Here is a 16287-nt window from a genome sequence, read left to right on the forward strand (position 1 = left end):
GCCCTCCCAAAGTGACAGAAGATTGCACTCTGTTATTTTCTTCCCTTCCTGCCCATTCTCCATTTGTCTAGTATTTACTAACTATCTTTCTACATGCCATAACCTTCCCTAAGATTTCACTCTGCGACACCACCTGAAGTTTGGCGATTTTGTGTCTATTTGTATAGCAGAAGAAGCTAATGCAGCTAGTGAACAGCATCGTTGGCCCCTGAGACATGGCTACACAGCCCGAATGTGTCCTGCCACGCCCCACAGCTGAGTTAAACTCACACGCAAATATGGAGAATCAGGTAAACGTGCAGGCATGAAATTCCCTAGGTTCTCATTTAACTGCAGCTCAATGGCTGAAGAGTAATGAAAAAAATGTCATTTTAATTTACCAATTTTTTTTTCCCTTTAAACTTATTGTTCAGGCCGTCAGGGTAGTGCAGATCCCTTCCTGAAAAATTTTGACAAACTCCAAGCGCCATTCAGAAACATGAAGGGCTCTCAGGGGGACCTTCTCTTTCTGAATGTTAATACAAAGCCATTTGGTACAATACAATACAATTTGATTTTGTATGGCACCCCGTTCACGTACACACTCCAATGGAAGCTCATGCATCCTGTTTTTAATCATATTTGAGTGATTTAATTTCAAACACACAACCACTTTCGCCTAATGCAACCTGCATTTGAAGAAATATTCCTTCATGACAACTGAGTGAGAAGTGACAGGGGTTTTATTCTGACTTTGACTCAATAGACCACCTTTTGCCTCTGATGAGGGTGTATAAATACCACCCAGGGGAGTGTGAATGATGGGTGGCATGGGATTTTCCATTTTCCCCCCATGCGAAGCACTTGTGTGTAAAATTATAGCATTGAATAATGACAAAAACCACCAAAAATGCCTTAGTTTTTTATTTTTTTCCTTTCCTTAAAAAAGAAAAAGTCCTATTTACCCACTGATAATAGAAAAACAGCTTGGTAAAGTAGAGTAAACAGTAGGTTGAGATTTTTGTCTTTTGCTCCAAACTTTGCCAACTTAACTGACCACCTATGTGCCTTTGGGCAAAGTCACCTCCTTTGTATTCAGTTTGCGTGTCATGGAAAAGCAGAAGTTCCACACTTCGGAGGATGCCTTCTCTGTCTTATTTATTAACACAATTCCTCATTCGGCTCCTTCCTAGGCTTGGTCTTTGAGTACTTACGATAATTCACCGATCTATAACCACTTAGGGTACTGATACTCAAAAGCTCCTATTTGAACAGATTTTACAAGCTAATATTAATGTTTGGGGGTGGGAGGAGGCTTTGAAACTGGTTGGAAGGCTCGGAGTATCACAAAGAAATTGGTAACAGAAAGCAAGCTTAGGGCTTCCTTACCATGATAGTTTGACTTTGCTAATAGGTGACCGACAAGACAAAGTGATTAACAGTGAGGCGGCCTCTTAACAGGCAGATGTTCCTGTGAACCTAGAGCATGAATCATGCAGATAGGAAGTAGCACAGCCAGTATTTGACCTTAATTGGTCTTGCTCTGGCGTAAGCCTGCTTAGCCACTGTGCTATTGCACCTTGCAGTTTAAGGTAGAAACTTTCAGCTTCTTTTCACACCACTGAGTTCTTGCAGTGACACTGCACCCCAAGACTGGAGAGGCAGCAGAGCTTCTTGTGAGTAATACCTCCCCCCGCAGCCACGGCATCTATCCGAAGAGGCGAGCAGTGGTTATGAAAATGGTCTGAAGTTGGGCTCTCAAATTCAGAGAACGGTAACTATTGGTTGTATTTATGCTACAAAATATCTGTGACTTCGGTTTGACGGTCTCCTTGGTGTTCTACTTTGCCATCTGAGCTCCGTTACTATGGAGTAAGACGCCAGGTGATGACCCTGTTTCCTTAAGTGAAGCAGATAATCAATTCCCTTAATTAGCAGATAAAAGGGAGAAGAAGATTCTCCAGGCCCTGTCAGCACATTGTCCATGCCCATCCCTCACCCAGTCTCAGTCTGTGCCTGCTGGCGCAAGTCCTAGACTAGATCCTGACCCTTGGGTTAAGCAAGCTTTTATGGCTCCATGGCCATACATGTTCACACTTGCTTTCATAGGCTTTGATCTTTAGCACATTCTATGGTCTGTGGTTCAGACTCAATTCTGGTTCATTTAGCTTCTGGCTGCGTTGAGCCAGATGCCAACATCCCAAGTCAGGCTTAGCAAATCAACACCTGACCCATTTTGCTCTGCCTCTGAACCCTAGAAATAGTTTCCTTAGATAATACCTCTCTGTTATGTCCTAATAATTCCAAGAATTAATCCGAAATCTTTGAGGGGAAAGTTAACACTGGCTACCTTTGGGGAACTGTATGTTTTGTTTTTCCCATGCAAACAACCAATACTTCAGTTCTCCAACACCAACTGGGTGTCTGATAATTCAGTTCAGTTCTAACCCTAACTACCTAAAGTTAATGCAGATCCCACAGGTTAAGGACTCAGTCCCACAGGACTGCTCCTCACTTCAAATACCAGCTTCAGTGGGGTCCCCAGGTAACCCACACTTCCACTTAGCCAGCTACAACCTTGGGAATTTGTATATTTCCTTATACAAGTGCTGTAATTCTCCGGAACAATTCAGGAGCACGGTTAGAGTCACTGGTTTATTATAATGGATACAAGTCAAGAAGTGCCAAATAGAAGAGATGCATAGGACAATCGTGTACTGGGCAGTAAAGAGTAGGGTTTCCATGCCCTCTTAGGGTGCACCACCCTCCCAGCACATCCATATGTTCACCAACCCAGAAGCTCCCCATACCTCATCCTTTAGAGGTTTTTATGGAGGTTTCAGTACATAAGCATTATTGATCTAATCATTGGCCATTGGTGATCTAAATCTCCAGCTCCTCTCCTCTCCCAAGGGAGGTCAAGAGGTAGGGCTGACAGTTCCAATCCTCTAATCGTGGCTGGTTCTTTCTGTTGACCAGGCCGCATCTTGAAGCTACGTAGTTCCCTCCACCGTGAGTCATCTCATTAGCATACAGAAGACAGTTGTCACTCAGGAGGGTTTTAGTGACATTGTATCAGAAACTGATTTTTTCTTTTTCTTTTTTATTATACCACAGGTACTTAATCAAAATTTGAACCCGTGGTAAATTCAACCTGGCCAAGATCCCAGAGTGATTTGTCATTGGACAGAGAAGAAACCTTTCTCCAACTAGCAGGACCCTGGGGTTATACGAACTATGCAAAGGGCTCAGCTGCAGGTCAAGCACAGTCCTGTTGAGCAGATCCTGTCGGTCACCAAGATTTCCCAAGTACCTTTTATATACCAGGTTCTAGCTGAAGCTGTGAGATCTCCTGGGGAACAAGATCCTGCCCTCCAGCCACCTCGCTGTGGCTGCAGGAGGCATGTGACACCTGTGTCTTCAGGATACCCAAGGAGGCTCCTTCCAGCTGCAGAAAGAGAGGGTGAGAGGAGCAAGAGTCATAGGAAAGCGCCCAGAATGGAAGAAGAAGGTAGTAGATCCGTTAATGGGACCTCGTGGGGAGAGAAAGGAGATGAATGATCCACTCTGTGGGATTTGGAAGACCAAGACACGGATCTCAGTTTCCCCTTCCCAAGAGGCCAAGCCACAGGATGCCCACAAGACCTTGACACACCCCTGGGGCAACCCACTGCCCTTTAATGCCACTGCTGAGGGAGAGGACACCAGCTCCACCACCCGACCACATTCCCACCCCCTCCCTGTTCTCACATCACGGCAGGTACACCCGCCTGTGAGATGTTCTAACAAACGAAGCACGTTCTGGACACAGGACGTTTGCACCTAAGGTTCCCTTCCCGTGCTGCTCCTTTCAGTACTCAGTGGCTCACTCCCACACTGCACTGAGATCTTGACTCGAGCATACCAGAGTGGTGTGCCCTGCCTGCCACGTGTCACCTATCCCCTCCTCCCACACACAGCCTCACTTCTACCGTTTCACCCTTGCTCCCTTTTCTTACTACGACTACGTTTATATCTACTGTTACCGTCTCCCCATTTCTAAGAAAACTTTACCTGGAAAGTTCTTTGGTTACTTTATTCATGACCTGAGTTTAGAACAGGGTCTAGCACAAAGTACGTACCTAATGATCTGTTAGACGACAGTTGTTTGAATGTGTACGGGTCTATGCTGTGTGACCCAGGAACTCTGGTCAAAGACGACTGGGCTAAAGAAAGAACAGTTGCATATATGTATTTATATATTTATATATATCTATATAAAGGAGGAATAGCAATGTATAGGGTGGCTGGTAGCCTAAGAGCTGGGCCTCACAGGAACTATGTACACAGCAGATATTTTGTCTTTGAGATTATAATATAAAATGCTGAGATAGAGGCAGCCGGGACAGGAATTATTTGTAGACAAATACTTTGTAAGGTCCCGTTAGAGTATGGGTGAACAAGTTTATTCTGTTGAGGGCATAAGAGAATACCCAAGAAGTATTATTTCTTCAAGCATTGGACCATGAGGCCCCCTACATAGCATGCTTTTTGTTCTTTCCAGCTAGTTTTGAAGTCCCCCAGAGCTTGGACGAGTGGCTGAGAATCCAGTTTCCATTTGTACGTGTGTCTCCCTGCACCCAACCCTCCAAGCTTTGAGTACACTGAGGATCTCTTGTTTTTGGGGAGCAAAAAAATCCTAATAACATCATACTTTCTATGGGTTTTCAGGCCTGGTGATGCTGAGATATGTTTGGATTATAGAGAGTAGAGAAAAAGAGACTCAGTGAAAAAGGAGAGAAATCTAAAACAGGGGGAAGAAAACTAATAAATACCCCTTGAGGACCTAGAATACACTATTAAATGCACAACTATAAATGATCACATTTGATTTATGTATATATGCAGTTAGGATGCTTCTGGATTAAAAAAGCTATTAACTGGATTAAATAATAAAGGAATTGGTCTCTGCAGGAAGTCCTAGTCTAGTGTGGGTGTACAGCATGATGAGGGACGGAGCGTCAACTCTCTCCTGGTCTTTCGCCTCCTTCTGGTGTAACAGGGTGCTTGCTCGTATCCACAGCTACGTGATGCATTTAGAAGCTGAGACAGCACGCGTCCAGGGAGCGAGAGGTTGCTCCCCCACGTCCCAGCCGACCTCTAACCGACCCCGAACTCTGACAGGTGGGAGCCTGGGCTCCTGTACTGCCTGCTCTCCGGGGCGACAAGATGACCACTGCTGACTGTGATTATTCCAGACCCCTTGTGGGTCTGGAAGTCTTTCCCCCACACCTCTGCACTGAGTCACAGAGCTGCATAGGGTTGAGGTGGACACCTGAATCAAAGACAGATTCTTTGTGGGGAAGGAAGTAAGGAATAACTGTATCATCACCATTTCACAGATGAGAAACCTGAGATTCAGGGAGATAAAGTATCACATTCGCACAATACTGACCACACAATTCAGTGACAGATTGCAATATGTACCCATGTTGGTCTATTCTAAAGCCTGTGTCTATTGCATAAGGGATAAAGGAGGCGGGGGGTAGGGTGGGCAGCAAAAGAGACGGTCGGAATAAAAGAGGGAAAAAAGACAGGAAAGAGAGGGAAAGCAAGAGGTAAGGAAGGCAGAAGATTCCTCCCCAGCAGGCCTTGCTAATGCACGAGGCCAGCCTAAGAACCAACTGTCACCATGTGGTTTTCCAGTTCATTACTCCTTGGCATCCGCTAGTTCTCATTTGTGAGAAGAAAACAATGACTTTAAAAGGCTCATAAAGATTCTTGGACATCAACAGAGGCTTCCCCAAACATAATTTCATTACATTTGGAGAAAAGTGAATCTGCTTTTTTCACAGACAGTTTTGCTTCCAGATATATTAATTTACAAATGAACAGAAAACAAGAGTCCTGCGGTTGGCTGAACGCCAGATATTAGAGGAAGAAAATAGCTGAAGTCATTCAACTAAAGTCAAATGTAACAGAGATTTCCATGCCTGAGTTTTAAAGGGGCTTCTTGATTTATGATTTCATTGTGAAGCAGGACCTCTTAGTACCCAAGAATAGCAATATTTTAAAAGAGAGGAAAGGTTCCTTCTGTCCTGTGGAACAACATGGCATGTTTCTTTCTGCGGTGATATCATTATTACCTGGGGATCATGGGTCAGGATTGAGTTTAGGTTTGGACTGGGTGCGAGGACGCTGGCAGCTGCAACCCCAGGCCCTAAGGGCGGTGTCCCAGGGGGGTGAGCACATGGACCTGACCAGGCAGGTCAGTGGGCTCACAGGGCTCTTGACCTCAGTTCTCACTCAATACTTAAATGTAGGTGATTTGCCAGTTTTTGGAAGTCTTTCCATTTAACTAGGATTAGATTGCAGGAGCTAGGGTTTCCCAGGGAGAATTCCAAAGAAGCTGGGTAGGTGTCTATAGCCCTCAATAATTAGGACAAGTTTCCAGGAAGATCTCAAGGGAAAATTATGCTCCAGCAAAAGCTGCTTCAGAAGGCTTTTGCCGTGAGTCAGCCGGGTGAAAGTCAAGGATGGCCACCACCCATCATACCCAGTGTCCAGACCCCTGCCATACCGGGGCACTCGGGATGGCGAACAGCTTTCCTTCCAAACTCCTCAGCAATTGAGTGCTAATCATGTATTTCATTGGCTCAGTCACGTGCTCCAGTCCCTCCGCTGTGAATGAGATGCCACACCTAACTCATGGGACTGCTGTGCCTGGCATTGTTGGGAGGGTTCACAAAAGAATGTAAGCAAAGGACTCAGAAAGTTCCATGACACATAGAAAATCAATAGAAACCACAAAAATAGAATAAATGTAATTATTAATAACGCCAACACCTATGTTTTAACCTGTTTGAGATGCGATAACTAAAATACCATGGAGTGAGCCACTTAAGCAAGAGAAATTCATTCTCCCAGTTCTGAAGGCTGGAAGTCAAATTCAGTGCTGGCCGATTCAGTTTTGGGTCAGGGATCTCTGGCTTGCCAGTGGTCACTTTCTTGTTTTGTCTTCTCGTGGTCACTCAGAGAGAGAGGGAGGCAGAGAGAGAGAGCTCTCTGGTATCTGTTTGTACAAGGGTGGTAATCCTATCAGACCAGGGCCCTGGAATCACGAACTAATCTTCCAAAAGCCCCACTCCCGATACTGTCACACTGGGGGTTAGGGCTTTAACATATGATTTTGGGGAGTACACGAACATTCGGTACATAACATACTATGCAGATAACGGAGCCTAAATATTCCAAGACCCTGAGACTATTAGGGTTTCTTAGGCTTCCAAAAGTGTTTAGCATGGTGAAATGGTATAAAAATAGGAAGAATTAGTTACATCTAAGAGGGTACATTTGAGCCTGCTAGTACAGAGTTCCTTTTAGTGGTTCGTCAAAGTCATCATGCTAAGGACATCAGACACTTGCAAATCCCCATTGCATATCCTTTAAGTACCACTGCCCAGAAGAAATTCTGAACAGAGGCTTCGTCCTCTGGCAATCCCTGCAACTTGTCCTGGAATTGCCTCAAGAACATGTCCTACTTAAATTGCTCTCTGCCTCATTTCACTGGCCAGAGGTGGACTCACTCAGAGTAGAAAGTAGGACTGGAATATAGAATCATATCTGTTGTGGAAATCACCCCCTCCCAGGAGCCTTGCCATGTTCTTTCCTTTCCCTATTATTTTCGTTCACAAGTTATTTTCTCCAAGTAACAAAGACACATTTCCAATTCATTTTAATTACCTGATACTTATGCCTGCCACTCCAACTTTGGTACTGATGGTCAACATTACTAATATTTCCCAAAAATGTTTCCCACAGAATACTAAAGACGTTGCAACATTGTTTAACACAGAGCTCCACACAAACTATTGCCAATCAACATCTGTAAACCAGAAGGGTACCAATTTCCCATAGATGTGTTAGTACCTCCTGGGTGGGCCTGAAAGATGGGAACATTCATATCTTTAACATTGTAAAGTCTCAGTAATTTCAGAAATATCTGGTCAATGGAAAGATCAATGAGAAGATTATAGATATTAGATAATTACTTAATTGTAGGTATCTCACCTCTAAACTCTATAGCTTTAAATAAGTCAGGACAATTCTTTATGACTAAATTGTTGCTAATGATGGTAAGAAAAACTATTACCCACCTACAGATGTAACTGGTCTTAAATGATACTGTTTGCTCAGCTTTGGTACACGATAGAGTCTGAATTAATGTTCTTTTCTGTCATAAGGTACTCCTGTATTCTGTGTGGGCCAAGATCGCATCCCTGAGAAACAATTAATTGAACATTTCTAGACTAAACTTAGAGAAACTCATTCACACAAAACCTTATGTCTAGTATCAATATTTCAAAGAGAAGTCTGATTCTGGTTATATAAAAGAAACTCATATTAGACTTACTCTAATGTCTAACCATTACAGCTCCGAAAAATAAATATTTAAAAATATTTTGATGAGTTGGTAAGCAAGCAAAAGTAGACAGATTTAATTCTTGAAACAAAAGCTAAATTTGGTGAGTTTTACATTTAATCAGTTTTTTTTCTTTGTAAATATGGGAGAACTCAAACATAAATGACTATTCCTGGGCAGAGAAAAAGACATATTAATTTAAGGCTGGAAATTGATGGGAAATAAAATGGAATGAAGCAAGCCACATGTGGGAAGACCCAGGTCCTGCATACTAGGCATTTCTAAGTCTTTGACTGATTCTTAAAACTTTGTATTCATGAGAAAGTTAGCAAGGAATCACCAAGGACCCTAGCAGGTATCAGGAATGAAGGCTACAGAACTGAAAGTTTGAGAAGTTACTGGGAAGACATAATTCAAAATGATGTCTCATCAAATTACAGGAGTTTGGTAAAAACTGTGGGCTTTTCATTGAAAATACAGAAGCTCTATGTCATAAAAACAAAGAAAAACCAAGGTGCAAAGCAATAACAAAATAGAAACAAAATCAACTGGTCACAGAAAGGTGTAAATCCAATCCAAGATGATCTAGTAATTTAATTACTTTCCAGAAGAAAAAGAAGTAACTGAAAAGTATTTTGAAGAAGATAACAGAAATTCAGTCTATGTAAATCCAAAATATCATGTATACAATAGAAATTCAGTAAACATACCAAGAAGCAGGGGAATGTGGTTAATAATCAAGAAAAAATACAGTCAAGAGAAAGCGATGGCTCATGACTCAGATATTAGGTTAGTAGAAGGAAATTAATGCAACTATTACACTGTTCTTAAAGAAACTTTAAAAAAAAGCTAGACAAATCAGTAAACAGCTGAGGATTCTCAAGAAAGATATAAAAATTATAAGAAAGAACATAATAGGAATTTTAGAACAGAAAAATCCAATCTGTGAAATTAATAGTATAATAATGAACTTTAAACTAATTTGACTATATCAGGGAAGGGATCAGTAAACATATCAATATAAAGTAAAGCTTAGAGAGGAAAGAAAATATTAAAAACATTTAAATAGAGCTTCAGCAGCATGTGGAACAGTATGAATGTATTTACTCTGCATGTAATTAATGTTCCAGGAGAAGACAAAGTAAAGCGGAGTGGGAAAATGAAGAAATAGTGACCAGAAATGTACAAATTTAGAAAAAAATATATTCACTTAAAGATGAGGAAATTACAAGCAGATGACATAGTCAAACTGATGCAAATAAGAAGAGAACAATTTAAGAGTAGCCACAGAAAAATATATACTATATATAGGGGAATAAATATAATAATGCTGGCTAACTTCTAATTAGTTGTGATGGAGGCCTGGAGACAATAAAATTATATCTTTAATGTGCTGAAAAAGGGTGTCAACTCAGAATCTTATATCCAGTAAAAATACCTTCAAAAGTGTAAGTATAATTAAGATATTTCAGAAAACTTGAATAAATTCATCACTAGCGAACTAACACAGTAAGAAGCACCCAAGCTGTGGACAAAAATATCAGGTGAAAATTCTGATTTACACAAAATAAGACCGAGTGTCAGACATAATATATATTCAGATGTAATATATATATGGCAAAATAAAACTGAAAATTTTAAATCCATTTTTTTTATCTCCAATAAATAATTGAATGCTTAAAGCCAAAAAAATCATGACATTTATATCACAGGTAGAATAAAATGTATGACAACAGCAGCACAACAATGTGAAAATAAATTCTAAGCATGCCATTATGGTTCTTACTTTATATTTAAAATGATGCAATATTTTTAAGTAGACTATGTAGGTTATTATAACAACAATTAAAATAATAAAACAATAAAGAAAAGACAAAGCCAGTAGATTTTACTGAAGAAAGACAGAATTATCACAAATACTCAATTAATCCAAAAAATGGGAATGAAAAGGAAATAAGGAACAAATTACAGAAATGGAAAATGAATACCAAGTGAGAATTCAAATCTAATCATGCTGATAATTACATTAAATGGTCTAAATGTGTCAAATAAAAGGTAAATATTTTCGTAATGGATAAAAATGTAAGAAACAACTATATATTTACAAAGAAACCCTTCAAATATAGACATTAATTAAATATAGAAACAAATACAAATAAAAGAAATATTAAAATGTGTGAGCACAGCTAAAGTAGTGCTCAGAGGAAAATGTAGAGTTAAATTCTTATATTAGAAATAAAGCTTAAAAGCAATTATGTAAGTTCCTATTTTAAAAAACTAGATAAGAAGAGAAACTAAACCAAAGACAGTAAAAAATAAAAGCTGATGCTTGATATGTATATCCAGCTTAAGAAAAAAAAGGGAAGGCAGAGATTACCAGTATCAGAAATATAAGGTAAACATTATTCAATATTCTGTGGTTCTATGAACATCAAGAGAATAACAAAATTCAATGAGCAATTTTATTAAACAATAAATTTGACAATTTTGAAGAAGTGAAAAATTTTGAAATATGGCAACTATCAAAACTTACAAAAGAATTAGATAAGTTGAGTAGCCCTACATTTGTTAAATACATTGAATTAATACTTCAAATTTTCCCACAAAGAAAATTCCAGACTCAGATGGTTTCATGGGTGAATTTTACCAAGTGTTCAATTCACAATTAACAACTCTACACACACTCTCAGAAAATACAAGTGAAGCAAGCATTTCCAAATATATTTTATTAGCTCAGAATTTCTCTGATAAAAATAGGTCAACTATATTACCAAACAAAAGTCAGTAACTCTCATAAACAAAGATGCAGGAATCACAACAATTTTTTTTTGGCAAATCAAATCTAACAATATCTAAAAAAAAAGATAATACAACATGAGCAAGAGGAATTTATCTTAAGAATGCAATGTTGGCTTAACATGTAAAAATCAATGAATGAAATTTACCATATTCACACACTAAAAAATGAAAAATTATCTGATCATCCTCAATACATGTAGAAAAGAGCATTTAACTGATAAAGCTGTTGGGAGGATTAAAAGAGGTCATTGTAAAGTGCTCAGCATGGTGTCAGGCACATAAGAGGGAGCCAATACATGAAACACTAGGAATGTGTTACAAGATAAAATACGAAAAATTAATGGAAACCCCATAACTCAAGTGCTAAAGGACTTCTCATCCTAACCACCCTCTTGGCACCCCTTCCCTGCATCCAGAACCCCACAGTCCCACACACATAACATACATCCTTACCCACCTGCTCTGTGCAGAGTTCAGTTCGTTATAACTAGACTCTAAATAACTGGATTCTTGTCATCATAGGATTATGGGTAGAAATGCAAATATGTCTAAGGAAGAACCTTATCATTATTAGGGCTGTCTGTAAGAGAATGGATTCTCCAGTAAAGAGTGACTTTCTAATCAAAAAAGGTATTAAATGAGAGAAGACAATAAATTTTAAAGTTTTTCTTCTTAATGTTGGCAGAGGAAGCGTGCATGAATTTTGGTTCACATGCTCTATCCATGTGTGTTTGCATGGGGCAGCCTAGCCGAGAGCTGCCATTACAATTAGTGGCAATAAGTACCAGGCACCGAGACCGTAGTGCACACTCTATCATCACTACACATGCTGTTAATGGAACCCCTTTGTATGTCCAGCCCTGTGCCGGAATTCAGACCACTGGCAAGACAGGCATAGCAGGATATAATTACCGTACAGAGTGAACAAAGTTGTGTGAAATATGAAGACAATTCTGCAAGTGCAATGAGAAACTAACTGCCTGCATAATTATGAAGTAAAATCTAAAATTAAAAACAAAGTTCAATTGTATTTGATTACTAAATTTGAAAGATTACCATGGTGCTTGAAAAGTACTCTGGGATGTTTATATTTGGTACAAGTGGAAATGCAGATTTGGGATGGTAAGCCTTGCAGAGGTAATGATAGAAAAAGAACAGACTTCGAAGCCAAAAAGATTTTGGTTTGAGTATTGACTGCAACTTTATCAGTGTGACCTCAGATAACTGAGATACATACTCTGTGCTTCAGATATGTAATCTGTTAAATGGGAATAATCCAACCCCTCTTATCGTGTTGGTTACCAGGGTTACATGGGATAGTATGTACAAGATCATATAGCACAGGACCGGACACAGTGGGATAAATGCCTCGTCTCCTGTGATGTGACGTGGGTCATATAGCAGTTAGATTGCCTTGAGTGCCAATAACAGAATAACCTAAGAGAGGCTTCAACAATCAGAACATTTTTATCATCTCATAGAAGGAGAAGTCCAAAACTAACGATAGAGTTGATAGACTCCGCAGTTCAATGATGTCAGCAAGAGCCCAGCTTTCTGCGTTTCTGCTCTGCCGTCCTCAGCAGGTTGGTTTCATGTTCCTCTGCCCTCCAAGGCGGCGGCGGCGGCGCCTCCACACGCCATGTCCGCATCCAAGGACGTCCAGTAAGAAGCGGGTGTCCTCCTTTGCATCTGATACAGGTTTTCTTATAATGTACCTGCTCCTGAGTGTTTTGGCCCCAGGACTCCAAAGAGCATTTGTTTATGTGATTTATACACATGTGTCAACATTGACTGAATTAGAAATTAAAATTGATAATTCAAAATATTTACTCTAAAAATAACAAAAACAAACCCATTGCAGGCTAAAGAAAGTAATATTGCAATGAGAACCATATTTTCCAAACCAAAAACTATAGTTGTTTTTTTAATTTGAAAAATAGTAAGAAGTGGCATTGTTCTTCTTTTTTTTTTTTTTTAAGTCTCTTTAATACCTGGCTCAATAGAACGCAGCCGGATTCTCACACCAGTTTCTGCACGCAAGCTCCTGGGTCTCTGTCTTGATTGAAATATATGACAAAAATCTGGCCTTACACAGATACGGAAGTGAGCAAAGGGGGAGAGTTTGAGTAATCTTCTCAGATAATTTACAGGTATTTTTATTTTCTATCCCCAAACTTGACAAATGGTAGTTTCTTAAAGTTAGTGGTGGTGTGGAGAATCCGCAACCGGACTGGAGGACTTTCCGACTTCGGTTCATTATCCCTTTTTCACTGTGAGTGGATATTTCGCTCAGGCCCCTTCTTATAACATCAGGCATGGGTTGGTTGGAGAATATTGCTTTGCTGAGTTATGCAGAACTTCCAAATGCCAACACGCTTTATTATCCAGTATTTAAAAACAAGTCACCACTCATCTCATCAGGAAAAGTCTTTAATGACCAAGACGCTGTCAAGATCATGGTCGAAGGTACGAGTTTTCAAGCAATTCCACTTTTTTCTTAAAAGTTCAAATTTTGTCTTTAGCGACAAACACCATCAATCGTTTTCTTTTGAGGTGGGAGACTCACTTTCTTCATTCGTACAGACATACCCATGGGAAAAGCAGCTGGTTTGGTTTGTCACTCAGCCCCACGTGCACCAAGCACATGGGCGGAGAGCAGAAGGGCCCTAATCCATTCTTCCCATGTTGTCACACAGGAAATTAAAATAATTGTACTTAACGGTTGCAATTCAATACAATTTATATTTTGTACTGCTTCATCAAGGATATGCTTAAGTGAAGCTGGCTCTTTCCCTTTTCCTTTTCCTTTTCTTATGTGTGTGACAGTGAGTACAATAGCTCCTGGATGGTTTGGGACCGCTGCCTCCGTGCAAACGATGGCGCCTGTAGTTTTCCTCCATCACTTTGGCGTCTCAATGCACACCTATCAACACAGTGACAAAGAGGAATAACATCTTAGTATTATTATGAAAATAATTGTGCCATCTTCGAGTCTAGGAAAATTCATACTCTGAGAGCTACTGCATATTTTAATAGGTAAGAAAAAAAGAGCTTGTGTTATTAGCAAACCTCCTAACATTGGAAATAAAATTTATAGTAAAAGGTTGATTGAATAAATCTCATTAAACCATCCCCTTTCTGGTATCATTTAGCATAAGACTGGATGTTTAAAAATTATAACAATTATGTTTATTTGTTCAAATCCTCCTAGCTAGAGATAAATCCTGTTCATATTTTAGTGAACACCTTCTTTTCTTTCTTTCCTTGCTTTTATACTATTTTGCACTCTGCCTTTTTCTTTTTTTTTTTTAACTTAACATTGTCTCATGAACATTTTTTCATATCATTAAATATTGATGGGCAACATCACTCTAAATTATTCAGTTCCCCTTCTGACAGGACATCACATTGTGCCTGCAGTGCGTCGGTGCCGGGCTGCTTGGTGAGACCGTTTTGAAAACTGGTGGCCTTGCATTTTAGGAATTCTTCCTCGTGAAGATGATATTTAGTGACAGAGGGGCCACCCGGAGTCTTGTGGCCGTTAGACAATGGCTGGTCACTCATGGGCATCCTGTGGCCCAGCTGCATGTCCTTCTCTTTGATTATTTTCCTCATAATTCCTATGGCCACCGCTGGGTCCCCTTACACCTCCCTGGCTGGGCAAAGTGGCCTCCAGGCCTTTGCGACACCAGCTTCTCCTTCCTCATATTTCAATATTGATACAAACCATCCCCTTTAAATGGTATTTTCTCCTCATTACCCATTGAATCTTGAATTTTCATGATTCCCGTTAGCAACTATTGCAAACCTAAGCACCGTAGCCTACACTCAAGGGCTCTCCATCTGCCTCCACCCTTGATTCTTGGTTCCCTCTTTGCTCAGCCTCCCATCTCCATCCTGTCTCAGCAGGGACCACAGAGGACATTGTGTCAGATTGTGTTTTCCAAAAATAACCACAACATTTCCTGTTCCACACCTTCTTCTAGAAACCTCATATTTCCCCATCAAAATGTGGAAAAAACATTTTCCCTCCCCTTCAAAATGTGTGGGATTTTGCAGCTATCTTGAATGGTGCGGGTGTGCCATGGTATGGTTTCTGAGGCTGAGTTCAAAAGGAGTGACAGATCCCACCTGGCTCTCTTTGGACACACACCTTTGGAAGGCTTGGCCCACCTCTGAGAAGGGGGGCTACCTTGAAGCCACCTTGGTGGAGAGACCACATAGAGGTAGCGGGACAATGAGCTGCCCAAGGGCCTCAGGCACCCCCTGCTGGGGTCTCCCAGGCCAGGTATGTGAGTGAGAAAGCCTTCTAAGGATCCAGCTGACACTGAGTGGAGCAGACACGGCGACCCTGCTGAGCCCTCCTCTGGGTGCAGATTCATGAGCAAACTAAATGCTGTCGTTGCGGGAAACCATGAGATTTGGGACTGTTTTTAATGCAGCAATGGAGAACCAGAAGACACATCCTGCCATTACTCTGCAGGAGATCAGCTCCCCCTCCCATATGGTGATCTGAGCTCTACGCACCCTTGAATACTCAGGTGGCACGCTCACCTCAAACCATCAGCAACCTCTCTGTTCCTTTCCTAACAGCTCTGCAGTCTTTAAGCCCCTGTACATTCAGTTAGTCTCCTGCTCATGTTCTGATCTTCATTTTCTCTTAAAGAAACAGTATTTGACTGATTCAAAATAATATATTTAACGTATGTATGATTCAAAACTTATGTAGTACATACATATGAAACAATATATTTAGCATATGCATGTTAAGATGCGTAAGTTAAAAATGAACACTCCTGAGCCAGAGTTTTACCAGTGCCATAAGTCATTCCTCACCATGCCCTGTGAACATCCATCCCAGAGAATTTGGGATTTATAATGCTTCCTGTTAAAATTATACTTAAAATTATGTATATATACATGTATATATAAATACACACATATACGTAATTTAAAATTATACATACACACACGTGTTCCTATATAAATTTACATGTCATGATACATTTTATAATGTACTGTGTGTGTGTGTGTGTGTGTGTGTATTTTTCTTTCCTAAACAAATGTATTTCTTATTATTTTGGGGTTAATAAAAACAGAATCATTCT

The 16287-nt window shown here is 40.2% G+C and overlaps 1 long non-coding RNA gene across 1 annotated transcript in view; it reads left to right on the plus strand.

The window, feature by feature from the left end:
- LOC108408464 (uncharacterized) overlaps positions 1-4929 on the plus strand; it is a 34814-nt gene extending 29885 nt beyond the window's left edge. Inside the window, exon 4 of the long non-coding RNA XR_001856005.3 lies at positions 3097-4929. This is a non-coding gene — a long non-coding RNA (uncharacterized lncRNA). The remainder of the gene's footprint in view (positions 1-3096) is intronic.
- The last annotated feature ends 11358 nt before the right edge of the window (positions 4930-16287 follow it).

This window comes from Manis javanica, chromosome 8, assembly GCF_040802235.1.
Source record: "Manis javanica isolate MJ-LG chromosome 8, MJ_LKY, whole genome shotgun sequence".
Lineage (NCBI taxonomy): Eukaryota > Metazoa > Chordata > Mammalia > Pholidota > Manidae > Manis > Manis javanica.